Source organism: Lepidochelys kempii, chromosome 6, assembly GCF_965140285.1.
Source record: "Lepidochelys kempii isolate rLepKem1 chromosome 6, rLepKem1.hap1, whole genome shotgun sequence".
NCBI lineage: Eukaryota > Metazoa > Chordata > Testudines > Cheloniidae > Lepidochelys > Lepidochelys kempii.
The window spans coordinates 75,859,646-75,876,677 of record NC_136385.1 but is presented as its reverse complement, the minus strand read 5'-3'; the positions used below and the strand labels follow the sequence as shown (position 1 = coordinate 75,876,677).

At 40.7% G+C, this 17,032-nt stretch overlaps 1 protein-coding gene across 1 annotated transcript in view; it reads right to left on the bottom strand.

Annotated features, from left to right (window-relative positions):
* The window catches only part of AVEN (apoptosis and caspase activation inhibitor), a 175,365-nt gene that overhangs the window by 112,996 nt on the left and 45,337 nt on the right, over nucleotides 1-17,032 (bottom strand). The window lies entirely within an intron of this gene.

Sequence of the window (17,032 nt, the reverse complement as noted above, 5' to 3'; positions counted from 1 at the left end):
GGGCTCTCAGGCTTGTGACACTGGTTGGTACCTGCTCAAATTTGCCCTACTCCTCCTGACGGAAATACTATACATTTTTTTTTTCACAAAATTGACACTATTTCACAGGCGTGTTGCCAATGTACAGTGAAGCCATTGCATGCAAAAAAACTGTTTGCTGTGAACATTTCACCAGATCTAACAAACACCATAAATGAATTTAAATATTTTTAAAAATCTGTTGCAAGAGTACAACAATGCTTATGAATTTAGTCATGCCACGTTATCAGGATTAAAATAAAAAATGATAAGACTCCAGGGGAAAAAATCAGTTTCTAAAATGCCTATACACAATCTTCTTAATAAGGGGTTCAACAACTGCTTTACTCATGGTCATCTAAATTATGCAAATCATCCTTACTGTCATTACGTGGACATCACCTTTTCCTGACTGACAGACAGTGTGGAAGTATACTACCATTGCCACCAAAATATATCTTGTCCATGTTAAATTCACCCTGTTTAACCTATTACGGTTTTCTTTCATAATTAAATGAACCCTTTTCACTGTAAAACAATACTTTCAGCAGTAACTGTTCAATGCCACAGTAATGCAGTTTCCAAAAAACATGTTAGGGCAGCTTTCTATCATATATTATAGTTTGTTCAACCAGTTGGATTTGTGGTAGAGCAAATACTAATCTCATTAGTTATTGCTGGATGCATTAATTTTCAATTTAGAATTATAATCTTGGAAATTGACAGTAGCGTGGAATTAACAGGCTTCAGGAAAACAGAATTTGGAATGATTTTAAGTATTTAGAAACAAATTATTTTCTGGAGCCTCCTTCACCATATTGAGGTATTCAACAATTATGACGTGAAAGTCATTGTGCGTCTACACAGCTGTTATTAACTGGCTATTTTTTTTAGAATAAAAATGCCTCTCATGGATATTTGTGTATTTTTAGTTTATGATAAATTACGGACTATAAATTCTCATGTTTCCCATTATTGAACAAGTTTGTCAACATTGCTAGGAGATTTATAGCTCTTATACACCCCTGTACACCATTTTTTTACAATCATTGCAGCAGAAGGAAGAAGTAGTACATTAAAATACTTCCAAGTAGGGAGGTTTGGGAAAAGGCTATCCCAACATTTGTTAAGGAACTCTCTATTATTAACATGAACAACAAAAAAGAAAAATATCAAAAATAAAATTAACAAATACAAGCAAGTTATTGCATACTGCACACACTATACACAAACAGCCACATTTTCTTACAAAGACAGACAACACAATCCAATCAAGCCCTTCTGATACTGTTAAATGCTTTGCTTTTAGTCAAGTTTTATTCTAATGCTTTCAGGTTATATTTTCACAAGCTAATTTAGCTATCTCATATTTGTGGATAATCTTCTTCTAAGTGACTAGCTTGCTCTTCCTTCTCTAACAGTAGATTTCTGCTACTCCTCTTTCTCTCCCTTGCCTTCTTGTTCACAGTCTCTCATATATACACAAATTCAGCAAAAGTGAGGGATGGTGTGTATGGGGAGGAGAAAATAGGAGGTGGGAAAGCAAAATGGAGTGAAGGAGAGAAGGTGAAAATTAATGTGGGACTATGGAATGAATGGTAAGAGAAAGTAGACAGTGTGAATGAAGGGACAGAGGGAGTAAAGGAATGGAAGTCAGAGAGGCTGCATTCATAAATCTTGTTTACAATAGGAAAATCAGTTGTTGCTAATACCTGTTGTCAGCAACCAGTTCAGCCTCACACAGTTTAGCTACAAACAGAGATTTGGACAAATTGTGTTCAGCACCATTTCAGAAATAGGTTTTACCAACATTTCTGAAATACTGCTGAACATGTTTTTGCCAGTGTGTACAGGAAGTCAAACTGTATTCAGCAATGATTTCTGACACCCACAGTGAGCAACAGGTCATTTTCCTAGCATAAAAAAGGCTATAGCTATTAAACTGGGCTCTGACAGTCACTGGATCCACAGATAGGAGCTAAGACAAAAGAGAATATTGATCAGAGTACCACTGTGACAGATACTGTACACGCACACAGAAGATATGGTCCCTGCCCAAGAAGCTTACAAACTATCTTGAACAGCTAAAGAATAGTCCATTAGGGAGAGAAGTTTGTTTCTTATTGGATTTCACTTGTTAACCCTGTCTCAATAGTGCTAGCCATTTCTACTACAGTTAATATGCTTAAAATAAATCAGCATAAAAATTATTTTTAACTTGATATATTCCACACAAACACTGCTTGGATATAATACCATGACTGTGACTTACACTCATAAACATCAGGAAATTCGATTTTAAAGCTTAAGGGTTTCCTTTAACTCTTCTTCTGCATGCATTACAATAAACCCAGAGGAGAAATCCTGGCCCCATTGAAATTAACAGGAGTTGACCTCAGTGGGGACAAAAGATTTCACCAAGGGTGTTTTACTGCATGATCACAAATGCAGAATATGACACATATGTAGGACATATCAGACAAATTGCAGGATTTTATCATCAAACTTGCTAATTTGGATTTTCTCTTCTGGGTATAACTTTCATTGCACTAGAGAAGTTTACTTTGAAGGGCTTAAAATTCAGAAATGATTTTACTACTCATCAGAAAGAGAACTGCAATATATTATCTGATATTTCTTAGCAATTGATGGAAAATGCTGGGGGGAGGGGCAAAGTTGTCTTAATGCACAGATGCAACAAAAGTGACGGCAAAGGTTCATTCTACCAAACAGCTTTTGCATTTAACTTGGAGTACTGTTCTTACCAGGAAACAATGCTATTCCAAATCCTGTGACTATATCTGGTGAGGTCTTCTAAGTGTTTCATAAATAATTAAAACATATGTTAATAGGTCAAACAACATGTCCAACTATGCAGACTTCAGTGATATGAATAGTTCCAATGACTTCAATGGGATTACTGGTGTAAATAAGGGTTACTTGCATAAATGAAGGTTGTAAGAACATTTTTATTATGTATTTTATAATATGCCTTTGGTCATTGATCATCTAAAACTACAATCTGATTTGCTGACACTAACTTGTGGAGAATGAAAACCAAAACAACATAATCAGACATATATAGTTGAAATTTTTACTTTATACATCCATCAATGCCTTTGCATTCCTGCTTTATTTCAAACTACTTTTAAAATTTAAGGAAAATCAAAGGATCTTTGTTACACACCTTATTAAAAGTAAACAGTATAGAAAAGTAAGTTCAATAAAAGTGCATGGCAAGGTCAACAAAATATCTATAAAGAATGAATATATTGTATGTAACTTTAAAAAAATGTAGTATCACTGAAGAGTTCTTAAAGCCTGAATTTTCAAAAGGGAAAGGATCAAGATAGTTCATAATCCAGAGCTGAAGTGTCATGCAAATTCAGATTCATTATTTTCAAAAACAATAACTCAAAAACATCTGCTACTTCTGCATATTAAAGACTTCTAGAGAAAGAGAAAAACAAACATCCAGTAAAAAATGTTCACTGAACTGAACAAAGAATCAAAGACAAGCAAGGGTGTGAAATTACAGTCAAATCCATGAGGTTAATTCAAAGAAATAGAAAGATTTTAGCATCATTGTGGATAGTTCTCTGAAAACATCCACTCAATGTGCACCAGCAGTCAAAAAAATTAACAGAGTGTTGGGAATCATTAAGAAAGGGACAGCTAATAAGAAAGAAAATATCATATTGCGTCTATATAAATCCATGGTACGCCCACATCTTGAATACTGCCTGTCAATGTGGTCGCCCCATCTCAAAAAAGATATATTGGGATTGGAAAAGGTTCAGAAAAGGGCAACAAAAATTATTAGGAGTATGGAACAGCTTCCGTATGAAGAGAGATTAATAAAACTGGGACTTTTCAGCTTGAAAAAGAGACAACAAATGGAGGATATGATAGAGGTCTATAAAATCATGACTGGTGTTGAGAAAGTAAATAAGGAAGTGTTATTTACTCCTTCTCATAACACAAGATCTAGGGGTCACCAAATGAAATTAATAGGCACCATGTATAAAACAAACAAAAGGAAGTATTTCTTCACACAACGCACAGTCAACCTGTGGAACTCTTTGCCAGAGGATGTTGTGAAGGCCAAGACTATAACAGGGTTCAACTATGTAAATTCATGGGGGATAGGTCCATTGATGACTATTAGCCAGGATGGGCAGGGATGGTGTCCCTAGCTTCTGTTTGCCGGAAGCTGAGAATGGGTAACAGGGATGGATCACTTTTACCTGTTCTGTTAATTCCCTCTGAAGTACTTGGCATTGGTCCTTGTCAGAAGACAGGATACTGGGCTACATGGACATTTGGTCTGAACCAGTATGACTGTTTTTATGTTCTTAAAGCAGAGGTGGGCAAACTACGGCCCACAGGCCACATCCAGCCCGCGGGACCATCCTGCCCGGCCCTCAAGCTCCCGGCTGGGGAGGCTAGCCCCTCTCCCCCACCGCCTCAGCTTGCTGCGACACCAGCGCTCTGGGAGGCAGGGCTGCAAGCTCCTGCCGGGAAGCATGGCAGCAAGAGCCGCCAGCCTGCCCCAGTGCTCTAGCCTGCATGGCGCTATGCCTGGCTCCGGTCAGGCGGTGCGGCTATCAGTCCTGGTGCTCTGAGCAGTATGGTAAGGGGGCTGGGAAGCAGGGGGGTTGGATAAGGGGCAGGGGGTCCCGAGGTGCAGTCGGGGACAGGGAGAGGTTGGATAGGTGTGGGAGTCCTGGGGGGCCTGTCGGGGGGGGGGGAGGAATGTGGATAGGGGTTGGGTCAGTCAGGGGACAGGGAGGTTGGATAGGGGGTTGGGTCCTGGGAGGGCAGTTAGGGACACGGAGTCCCAGGAGGGGCCATCAGGGGACAAGAAGCAGGGGGTTTGGATGGGTCAGGAGTTCTGAGGGGGGCAGTCAGGGAGTGGGAAGGGGCAGATAGGGGTCGGGGTCCAGGCTGTTTGGAGAGGCACATCCTTCCCTACCCGGCCCTCCATACAGTTTCGGAACCGTGATGTGGCCCTCAGGCCAAAAAGTTTGCCCACCCCTGTCTTAAAACCTTGCACAAAAGAAACAAGTCCTAAAGCAAACCACCATCACCTTCATCAGAATCATAATTAGTGGACACTGACTCGATGATAATGGGATAAAGAACTTTTCACCTCTACATTAGTACTTCAAATCAAGCCCAGCTCAGTAATCACTACTAGTCATCATCTGGTACAGTCTGATTGTCTTGGTCCAGTTCATAGGGCTAAGTGTCCACACCTTAAAGCCAGCAAAAACGGCACTACATGACACCTTTTTGCAGACTAGAGACAGAGGACTTTATTGGCATGGAAACTGAACTGTTCTCTCTCCCCTCCCACATCAAGTTTATTCCTCTAGGAAAGGATTGAGACACATTCTGTTCTTATTTTTATACCATACCCATCACAATTGTACCTGAACACCTTCTAAACATAGATTAAATAAAATTACTAGCACCTTGCACACGTGGTTCCTCTCGAACTTTTGACCCAAGGGAACGAGTGTGTGCATGGAGCATTTTTTTAGGAGAGGAATTTTCTCCCCAAAAGAGATGTGCTATGTGCTGCTATATGAGAAGACCAGTTCAGAGAAGCATGCTTAGCATTTGAACTGGAAAGCAATGAAATTTGAGGTATTTCTCAGAGTAAGTTCCTGTGGAAATCAGTTTCACAGGCTTGAGCCAGCTCCCAAGAAGATTCTGTCTCTTGCACAGATGAAATTTACAGTTGTAGCAGATTGTCTCCCAAGAGAACTAGAATCATTGATGGGGATTGAGGTCCCAGAGGCTCTTTTAGTTATCCTGACCCCAGGTCACATAGTAACTTGAAAATAAGGACCTACTCAAATTTAAACACAATATTCTATGGGAAGCCAGTGCAGGGAATGTGCTTATACTAACCCATGCTTCTGGAGGAGGTAAGTGGCTGCATTCTGTACCTGCTGTAGTTTTATCAGCACTACATTATTGTATTCATCTCAGAGATGACATTATTGGTTTCACAATCCACATTATCTGCACTGAATTCAAGCCCACATAGACTGCATTGCTATAGACCAGACATGAAGGCACACATTAGTGAGGCCAGGCCATAATCTTCAAGGATGGGACAGAGTGCCCCAGCCTCTTGGAAAGGGTAAATGCATTGCTCATATATACTGCTATGCGAGAAATCCAAAAGAACTCTGCACTTCATAGTTGTGGAGTAGTGGATAGCAGGCTTTAATCAAAGGAGGTGCAATATGGTTGCAAGCTCTTAGAATTTTTTTCCTCTGACTACCAAACATAACTTCCATCTTGCTAAGATTCAGCTTCAGCCATATCTACCTTCAACCTGTGATGATTTCAGCCAGCAACTGGTTTAGTTAAGTGTCAGTGGTGTTATTCAATATTGTGGAGGTCAGATACATGTGTAGCATCTGCATATTGCTGACATTTGAGTCCATCAAATTTCCCTGTATCTTCTAGTGGATGCATATAAATGTGACCACGACCAGAGGGGGAAAAAACAGAGTCCAATAGAGTCCATGAGAGAGGAGTGTGGTGGCAGAACTGCTGTCTCCCATTACCACCTCCCTTTTGGGGACTTCTCCTAGAAAGAGTCCGTTCATTTCAGTAACACTTCCTTGAACCCTTGCCACTTTTCTCAGGTAGGAAATCAGGAACTTGTGAGACTATGTCTGGATACCTGTGCTAAACCTTTCCCTGAAATAAACTAACGACTTCTGTTTTCAGGACTCAGTCTGGCACATTTCCCTAGCATTAAATTTACTAATAAAAATCAAACCCAATTTCTCTTCTATTACCACTGGGCTATTAGCTTCCAATAATACTTAGCTTTTTGGCAGCTCAATTTTACCAGCATTTCCTCAGTGGAAAGCTAACCAAGTGTCTCAGGTCCAAATGTCCTTACTATTGGTACCATCAGTAATGACCTCTGGTTGCACAACATAAAAATCTCAGTGGTTACAGTGATGTCTTTATGTCAAACAACTCCATCTTCAACTGGACTTCTTCCTTAATTGTCTACACTTTATAACTGCTTTATCTTTAGGTAACCCTCACATAAATCTGCAGCACAGTTAAATACAAATACAGCTATTCAGCAATAAAAGACAGCATGTCATGGTCAGCTTTCAACCAAGGCCTTCAAAAGAAGAGGCTGGAGGTGGAGGACATTATTGTTTCCACAATCCACATTAGCAGCAGTGAATTCAGAAACATCACACTTTCATGTGTTGAGATGGTGAGTGTATACTGCCAAAGCAAGGTCATCTGATTCACATGCCAGTAAAAGTTGAAAATGAGTCAGAGTCAAACAAATCATATTTCCTTCCCACTTCTTTTTGTTATCAAACAAGCACTTCTATACAGAATCTCCTACTTTTAAAAAGTGTCTTTAGTCCAGTGTCTCCAACTCTCACAATCTAATTACAAGTAATGCAATTGTGTCCTGTATTGAGATCTTATTGAATTTCTGGGAAGTGGGCGGGCTTGTGCCCATCTGCATCTAAAGGCCTCTCCCCCAGCCTTGTGGGAGGAGCCACTGGACCCAGGACCCAACTGAATTCAGGGGACAACTAAGGAGTAACAGGGACGGGAGTGGAGGTCACAGGTTCAGAACTAGGGATCCAGAGGACACCAAGCAGAGAACCCCGGACAGCGCCCACTGCTTCTGAAAGCTGTCTAGGTAGCCAGCAGAGGCTGTCCAGAGGAACTCTGCCCAGATGTGTGAAACAAGGGAGGAACGGAAATAGGCCCCATAGTCGCAGAGCACCCTGTCATCCAGCATCCTCCTCCTGGTATTGTAGATGGCCACTTTGGCCAGGGCCAGGAGGAGGTTGATGAGGAGGTATCGCGACTTCATGGGACCACGGACAGGGTGCAAATATACATAAATGTGGGGAAAAGTGCAGCCAGAACCTCAACAGGAGGCTCTAGAGGAGCCAGAATAGGGGCTGCAACCTGGTGCTTTCTAGATAGGCGTGCACCAGGTTCTCCCTCATGCCGCAAAAGGGGCAGGCATCAGGGATGGGGGTGAACGACACCAGATATACACCCGTGCTCACGGCTCCATGAAGGAGTCACCAACTGATATCCCCAGCGACCTGTGGGATCAGGGTGGAATAGAGGCTGGCCCACTGGGGTCCCTCACCCTCTAAAGGTGGTAGATAGTCCCACCACTTGGTATCACGAAGCGACATGTGGGTGAGGAAGTGAGACCTGTGGAACACGAGCATATAAAGTTGTTCCCGTGGTGCAGTTCGGAAGCGAACAGGCGGCAGGTCGTGCAGCCAGCTCAGGTTATGGAGGGAAGGGAGCCGTGGGGGGCTCGCAGGACAAGGGTCCACTAATAAATACACATTGGTGTAGGGACTTGAACCTGACTTTTCCACATCTCAGTTGAGGGTCCCAACCACTGGACTATAAAGACAGTCACATTCTCTCTCTCTCCCCCTCCTCCCCGCCCCAACGAATGGCATTTGGGAAAAGCTATTTATTTACAGTTTTACTCCTTTATATTCATGGAAAACTATAAACAGGTTTCAACCAAACCACCCACTACTGATACTCTGCCACCATTCATAAATATTAGGAACAGAATGGTGAGGTGGAGGTTGTTTTTTACTGGGGCCTGTATGGGTAGATCTACACTGCAATTAAAAACCCACAGCCGGCCCCTGCCAGCTGACTTGGGCTAAAGGGATGTTTGTGTGTGGTGTAGACATTTGGGCTCAGGCTGAAGCCTGGGCATTTGGACCCCACATTGTGGGAGTATCCCAGGGCTTGGGCTGCAGCCTGAACCCAAAAATCTACACTGCACTTAAACAGCCCCCTAGCCCGAGCCCAAGCCAGCTGGCATGGATCAGCTGCGGGTGCCTAATTGCAGTGTAGACATGCCATTAAAGATGGGACCACAGTGGGCTCAGCTTCTAACCAGATGAAAAAATCAATGTGATACAGGAAATACATGTATTATAAGACAGACATTACAAAGAAAAAAAATTAAAACCAGAGAGCACGTGTATTTATGTTATGACAGATAAAGTTCCCTAATTGCATCAGTACATTAGACATACAAAAGACAAGGTCCCTGCCCTGAAAAGCGTGCATTCCAATTCAGATAATTTAAAAAAAGATGAAAGTGGAGCAATGGCTCAGTATCAGAAGGCTAAATAGAAGCAGTAGGTTTTAAGGAGAGATTTGAAAGAGAGGAAACTCAATTGAAACACAGAGGGTGTGCAATCCAAGGTCAACATGAAAAAATATGAAGTTCAAAATATAAAAGAGAAAAGAGGGGGAATTTAAGGACAGGAGCTAAGAAGAAAATAAGGAGGAAATGGGAATATAGGAGAAAATGAGACCGAAGATGTAGGTGGGACAGATATGTGAAGAGCTTTGAAAATGAATACTAGAATTTTGAACCTGCTTCAGAAAAAGGATAAAAGACAAGCTGACAGATGAAACACAGTCAGAACAACAGAAGATGAAGATGAGTGGGGTTGGGTAAACAGTCAAAGCAGAAAGGATAGGAGGAGCAGGCTACACTAGTCAAAATGTGAGATGACCAAGGCATAGACCACATTTTTAGTAACTGAGAAAAAGGACTGGTTTTTGAGATATTATAGAAGGAAGAAGAGACAGAACTTAATGAGAGAAGGGGAAAGCCAAAGGTTGTATCAGGGTTTCAAGTCAGGGTGAATGAAGAAACTGGAGCTGTCAGGAGTAAAAAGGGACTGAGCAGGAGAGATTTTGGGAGGAAAGATAAATAGCTCTACTTTTAATATCTTTGAAATGTGATTCCACACCAGTTTACACCAGTGTAATTCTGCTGAATTCAGTGGAGTTACTCCCGATTTACCTCAGTGTGAGATCAGAATCAGGCCCACTGAGACCCTGAAACGGTGGCACAACACTAAATGAAAAACATATTGGTGACAGAATCTTCAAAAGGGAAAAAAAATCAGAAAGTGTGATGTATAAGTGCTTTCAGAGGTGGACTAGAGGTTTGTGGGGCCCTGGCCCAGAGTAAGCAGGGGCCCCTCCCCACCCCTTCCGCCTGGGTGCACCTCTTCCCCCCGCTCTCCCGCAGCGCTCCTGCCAAGGAGCTGGGTCAGGTGTGGAGGCTTGTCCAGCTTGTCCCACCTGCCCTGCCCGCAGGAGCGCCGAGTGGGCGGGGCACGGGGATGCCCATTTTTCCAGGGGGACACGGGCCCATTGGCCCAGTGGCTAATCTGTGACATAGTACTTTAGAATAAAAGCCAGTGTGTGGACATTAAAAGTGGAAAAAGCTTACCCTAATTTACTTCAGTGGGGCCAAGATTTCACCCTTTTACTCTATGAATCTCACATTACTCAATTCTCATGGTTAGTGTATACAGAAAATAACTGTGCATTGCCCAAACCTTTCAATTGTTTCCTTTTATTATTATTAATCATTTATGTTATGGTAGCATCTAAAGGCCAATCAGACCTGGGCCCAATTGTGCTAGATACTGTATAAACATAGGGTAAGTACTTTCATAACAACTGCTGGGGGAGAGGGAAACTGGCATTCAGAATTTAATTTTAAAAGATACTTTACTCTCTGCCTTCTTACTCTCAATTTCCACACCCCATCTCTAATTAAGGACATAAAAACAGGCATAAATTAATAGTCACTAACTTAAGATTATGTAAAATGATTGAACGAAAGACAGCCTACTATGTAAAAGACTGCCTTCTACAAAAAACAGTCCCAAATGTGCTTAGTTATTTGGTGAGTTTAGTAAATTCTGTGGCAACATTAATTTGTCCTTTGCCCATAAAATACCCTTCATTCACATCCTTGACCCTGCCCTGACAAACACGCAAAGCTAAATGTCAATTATTAGGCAGTGGACTTGATGGGGTTTTGTGGTCAGATGCCACCTTGTGCTGAGGGGTTCCTCAATAACATCTGAAATTGGTAGGCAATCAAACTTTTGCTGCTATATCCCTCATGGTATGAAACGCACTTACTTCTGAAATCTGGCTCATTTCACCTGTCCCCACCTAAAAGCTTATTTTTTTAGAGATGTTTTTGAATGACCACCACTATTGTTTTACTGTTTTGTACTTTTTGCTTTTGTTTACCCACAATGTCTGTAATTTTGTTGAGGTTGTAGAGTTATTTTATTAATGAATGAGATATTGTTTTTATGATTGTTGTTGAGCACCCGAAGTGCTATTGCAGTAGTTACTTAATAAATAAAAATACTATTTTTACTAATGATTTATGTTCCTTAAAGTTCAGACACCAATGCCATTGTGAAATGAACAGCACAATGTACTGACCTGTAGATGATCTCATCTACTCTGGTTGTTGTAGTGGTAATGTATCTAGGAATCCTAAAGCAAAAAAAAGGAAGTATGGTGTGTCTATGGCATGTGTCAATTCTTATAACTGTATTCCAGTACAGTCATCTTATAGTGTGATGGTGTTTTTGATCTAATAAGGGTGAGTGCATGGATACAGTGTTCTCTTCTGTATACAAGAAAAAAGAAAACATTTCTAAGGAAAATCCAACGAGTAGTTTAAAATCTGGCATTTCCTATTGTTAGACTGTGATAAAAGGGCAGTTTATTTGATAGGACAAAAAGCATACCTTTATGTGCTATCAGAAAGTTAGAGAGGCAATACTGAGGAGGCAGAGAAGCAGCTTACAGTAATGCCAAATCTTGTGATTTTTCATGGTTTGTTTTAAAAAAATATTCTCATGAACTTCAGATTTCTGCTTTCATTTTGTGAAGTCCTGTCTTTATATAAAATGGGAACCACCTCCCATGACTGTCCCTTAGCAAGACAGCCACCATAACTATTTGACCTTTGCAGGTGAGGGTGCGCTCCACAAAGATGGAAACCATCTCCCAGAAACTGAGCTACCCTGAGAGAAGATGGTGGCTCCTTAGTCACCATGTGATGGCCAGGGAGTAGACAGCAACATTTAGAGATGCTGGGAATTGAACTGTGGGGACAGCAGGAAGGGGGGACTGTGTTAGGGAACAGGACAGGAAATAATAAGGAGTCAACAGAATAAGTGGGAAAGGGGGGCAGTGACAGAGAAAGAAAACGTGAGGAGGAACATAAGACTGAGGGAAAGGAAGGGAAATATGGTGGGGAGTAAATGTGTGGAACAAGAGACTGCTGGGCAGCATGTGAATGAAGCAGCTGCCTATCCTGTCTAACTAGGGAGGAGGATACAGAAGGACAGAATGTCAGAACCCCATACCCCAGGGAATGGAGAAAGGAAGTGGAGTTCAGACCAACTGGCAAACAGGGAGGTTTTCAGTTTTGTACATATACTGAAGGTTGAATTTTGAACTCGAGATAATCTCTCACAGGTTAGGTATGAGTGGCTTCCCCAAAGGTGAAAAATATCAAAATGCGGCCAACAAAAAAAAATGTGATTTTTTTTTTTTAAATCTCATGTTTTTTGTGGGTTTGGAGTCATTATTTTTTAATGTTTGTAGTTGGAAATACGGACCTCGGAGCTGATGAACAACAGTTCTTCAGTGGTCCAGAGCAGTGCTACTCAAAAGAGGTGGTCCGCGGACAGGTCCGCAAGCCATCGGCTGCCAGTCTGCGCGCACATTGGAGAAAAAAAAATGCATGTCCCCACATCAGATAGCTTGAGAAGCACTGGTCTAGAGCATTTCCTAACCATATTGGGGCTTTAAGAGAAAAGAGATAAGAAGATCAAATATATGCAATTCAATATAGATTTAAGTTATCCCAGCATTTAAAAAAAGAAAGTAAAGAATCCATTTATATCGCTGGGAGAGATGCATATTCGCATTCTGAGGAAGGGCAATACTGTCCTTTTGCTAAAAATCTCTTTTTCATGTATCTGAGTGCTCTGTGAGATTCTCTTTGTTGCAATGTCTTATAGCTAACTCAGTCTGCTTTACTGACATAGAACAATTTAAGTTTTCTTGTGACTCATCTTAAAGATAAGTTGTCCTAGCATATTAAATGTATCACTAAAAGGAAGTCAAAGCAAATAGCCTTTTTCTGATGGCACTTGTGCCTTTGCCTATGCCTTATTTCTCAGGCAAGTTACCAGAAAGTTGTTAAGCAAGACTTGCTTGTCTAATTTGTGTAAGAAATCAGAATTCTCCAGTTTAATTCTTCTGTTGCTCTAGGACTTCTCTGATCTATAGGAAGAACTGCATGACTAAAAACTGAAGCAGAAAATTAGGAAATAGGAAAATCTTGCACGAAAATAGCAAATCATATTGATTCTTCAGGGCATAAACAATTTTTAAGAGCAGGCATATAAAAAAATAAATATCTGTGGCACTTATTATACAGTACATTGCCAATAACCCAAGCCAACAATGAACAAGGCAGCACTGCAGAAATAATTTGTACATAAGGATGAACAGGTTTTGAACTACACTCCAGAGCAACAGAAGGACACAGGCTCTCTCTTTACCATTTCTATTATTTTTTGCTTGAGCAAAATTTTTATGAAAAATATAAAGAAAATCAATTCTCTGTTCATGTTATAAGTTTTTCTATTAGGGTGGCCAACTTTCTAATTTGTGAAAACCGGACAATGAGCAAAGGAACCTCCCTCCGCCCCCTACTCCGCCTCTTCCCCTGAGGCCCGGCCTCCTGCTCTGCTTCTTTCCCTCGAGGCTCTGCCCCCCACTGCTCCAGCCCATCACTCGCTGCTCTCTCCACCTCTCCCTGCCAGCTGAGCAGAGTTCTAGGGGTGGAGGGGTGACTGGGGCAGGACAGGGAAGGGAGAGCCACGCTCTGGGAATGGGGATTGTGTGTGGGGGGGTGACTGTGGCAGGACAAGGAAGGGAGAGTTGCGCTCCGGAGGTAGGCGCATGACTGGAGCAGGATGGGGAAAGGAGAGCCACACCTGGAGCAGGACAGGGGAGTCACCAGTACCTCTCTCTGCTGGAGCCTTTCCTGAGTGCTCCTCTAAGCTCCAGCAGCAGCAGCTGCTCTCCCCACCCCCTGGTGACAGAGGCAGGTTACTGCAAATGACCAAACACTGTCTGGTCAAAAACCGGACACCTGACAACCCTATTTCCTACATCTGTCTTACCATATCCACAGGATAGAAAAATTATATGATCTTATTTTAAACGAAGGTCTGTTTTTTCCCTTCAGTCCTCCAGAGGTACACAACAGCTCTTGGCGTTTAGTAATTTTGTATACCACTAATTCTCATCCTGAGAGCAGAAATACATGTTAAATAACAGAAATTTAAGGATAAAACTACAACTTGATGGCCAAGATTGTAGAGAGAGACCCAAAAGCAGATGGTGAGAAGGCAGTCAACAGTAATTTTAGACACTGGAAATGAGATCAGCATCATCCTATGGCAGTTCACCCATCCACCATTAAATGATAAAACTAAACAATTTCTCTGTTCTACTTAGGTTCTTAGACAACACCCAACTGCAATGGTATCTGAGTACCATCTATCTATGGAAATAAAGTTTGCTACTAAATACTGTGTAAAGTATTCTAGCAAAAACAAGATTTATGATCTAAACTTACAGTTTCTTATTCTTAAAGTTCTTTTGGCTGGATTATACAGAGCCAACTCTCTTGCCCTGCCTTTAAGAAAAGTCACCTAAAGCTGCCAGCCACCCCTAAAAAATGTGAAGTTAAAAAACAGAACAAAACACACACAAACCCTGCATTGTCAAAATTCTATTTTCTATCTCAACATCTACCATCCAGCAGTGGAGACATAATCCTACTGAAGCATGGCAAGTAGGTGGGGCATTTTTTAGTTGTTGTGGTGGTAGTAGCTATTGTCTTGAAAGAAAAGGGCTCAGATCCCAAGAGACAAATAGTAACATTTTAATTGGCTCAGTAATAAGCCACTTGACCACTTATTTCTAGCTAAAACATTTATTCACCATCAAGAACCTACTGAAGGATCAAAATCTATATTTGGTACTTAAGATAGATGAATAAAAGAATGAAGGCAGTCACTGAAAACATGGCAAGATTCTTCTAGCAAAGTAAGATTATTCTATTGTTTCCACTTCTTTTGTTCCTTCTGCTTGAACAGAGAGTTTTTACTAGATTGGTTCAAGACATATTCCCTGAAGACTCCACAATGGATTTGTAGTTTACTTCAGCTAGGAGCCAGTACTAGGTAGAGAAAACTGTTGTCTATTTTAAAGTTAATTTTAAATAACCTGTAGAAAATAAAAATAGATCAATGGAATCTTACATGGCAATCAGAAAATGCTAAAAAGGAAAAAAATGTGAATGTTTTACAACTCTGATTATTGATCCAAAGATGAAGAAAAATCAATGAACTGATGTATTGCCTTGAGTTGTAAATGTAGGCTCATTTAGTCCTAGCAATGCCAATATTATTAAACAGCTCCAAGGATTCCTAGAAACTGCTAACAGAATCATAGAATATCAGGGTTGGAAGGGACCTCAGGAGATCATCTAGTCCAACCCCCTACTCAAAGCAGGGCCAATCCCCAATTTTTGCCCCAGATCCCTAAATGGCCCCCTCAGGGATTGAACTCACAACCCTGGGTTTAGCAGGCCAATGCTCAAACCACTGAGCTATCCCTCCCCCCCCCCCAGCAGGACCAATCCCCAAATTTTGCCCTGATCTCTAAGTGGGCCCCTCAAGGATTGAACTCACAACCCTTAGTTTAAGCAGGCCAGTGCTCAAACCACTGATCTATCTCTCCCCCTAAGAGTGATACAAGAATTACACCAATATATATTGACGTGTGTGGTCCAAAGGAATAAACAGTGTTACTTATTGTAAAATAAGTTACAAGATCCTTCAAGTCTTAACAGCATTAAAAAGTTCTGCTTCTCATCTCCCCAGCCCTCTCCAGTTCTGCTATAACATTTTATGGCATTTTGAATTGAATCCATTATGCTATATTGGAATGCTGAACAGCAATATTTTAATGTGATAAGCCAATTCAAAATGATCAACAATAGGAATAAAGATAAGTCTTTTCCATAGACTACTAAAAACATCACCTTATTTTGAGTCTTCAGATATTAAAAGCATTCACACAATAAATCATCAAAGAGAATGTGCACAGAAAAACAACACACAAAATTTAACAAACAAGGAACACGCAAATTATCGGTGAAAATGAATGTACAGCTTGACTATATTAGAAGGCTTTTATATGCTGTAATGCAAACTTGCCTGAGTTTTACACTCAGTTTGGATTTAATTAGCACAAGACAAGAGACTGTTGGAGCCTAAAAGGATATTAGCAGCAACACCATAGAAACTAAAACCATTTCTAACTATCCAAGGAATACATGACAAAAGTACTGCTTTGACTCAAGGCTGGAAGAATATTAAAAAAATTAAATCCAAGAGTTCCCCTTCACCTGTATGAAAAAAAACATGCTTTTCAGGACAGCCCTATAATAGTTAAATGAATACAGTATATTTTATAAAGATTTAAATGCCTTTCTTAATATATATACTGTCCATCACAGAGAATTTAAGAGATTAAAGACATTGTGCAAGTAGCATACCTTATAAAAATCATTTCATTGAGTTCTAAACAAATAAATAAGAGAAAGGCTCCTGTTTCAATTTCCTGAACAGAATTGCAACACATCATAAAAAGTAATCACTTAACCAGAGAATTTAACAAACATTAACACCTTTGCAAACCTACAGGGAATGTTCATCATAAATCCTCATTTAATTAACTAATAAATGTTGACATTTCACTTTTTCATTAAGTTATATCAGGTCTGAATACCAAACTGCTCTAATTTAAGTTCTGACACCAGCCTATTTTTTATGACAGCAACAAACTCAGGTTTGAAATCTCTCTCATCAACAATCTATTTCACCAGTTTGTCCAATTATTCCATGACGTGGGACCAGGTGTTTTGATTTAGCCAGAATGGTCTAATAACCCATCCTCTGATAACAGGTACATTTAGTCTTGTTGGTATCTAAAAATAACAGGAAGTCAATCACAATAGATT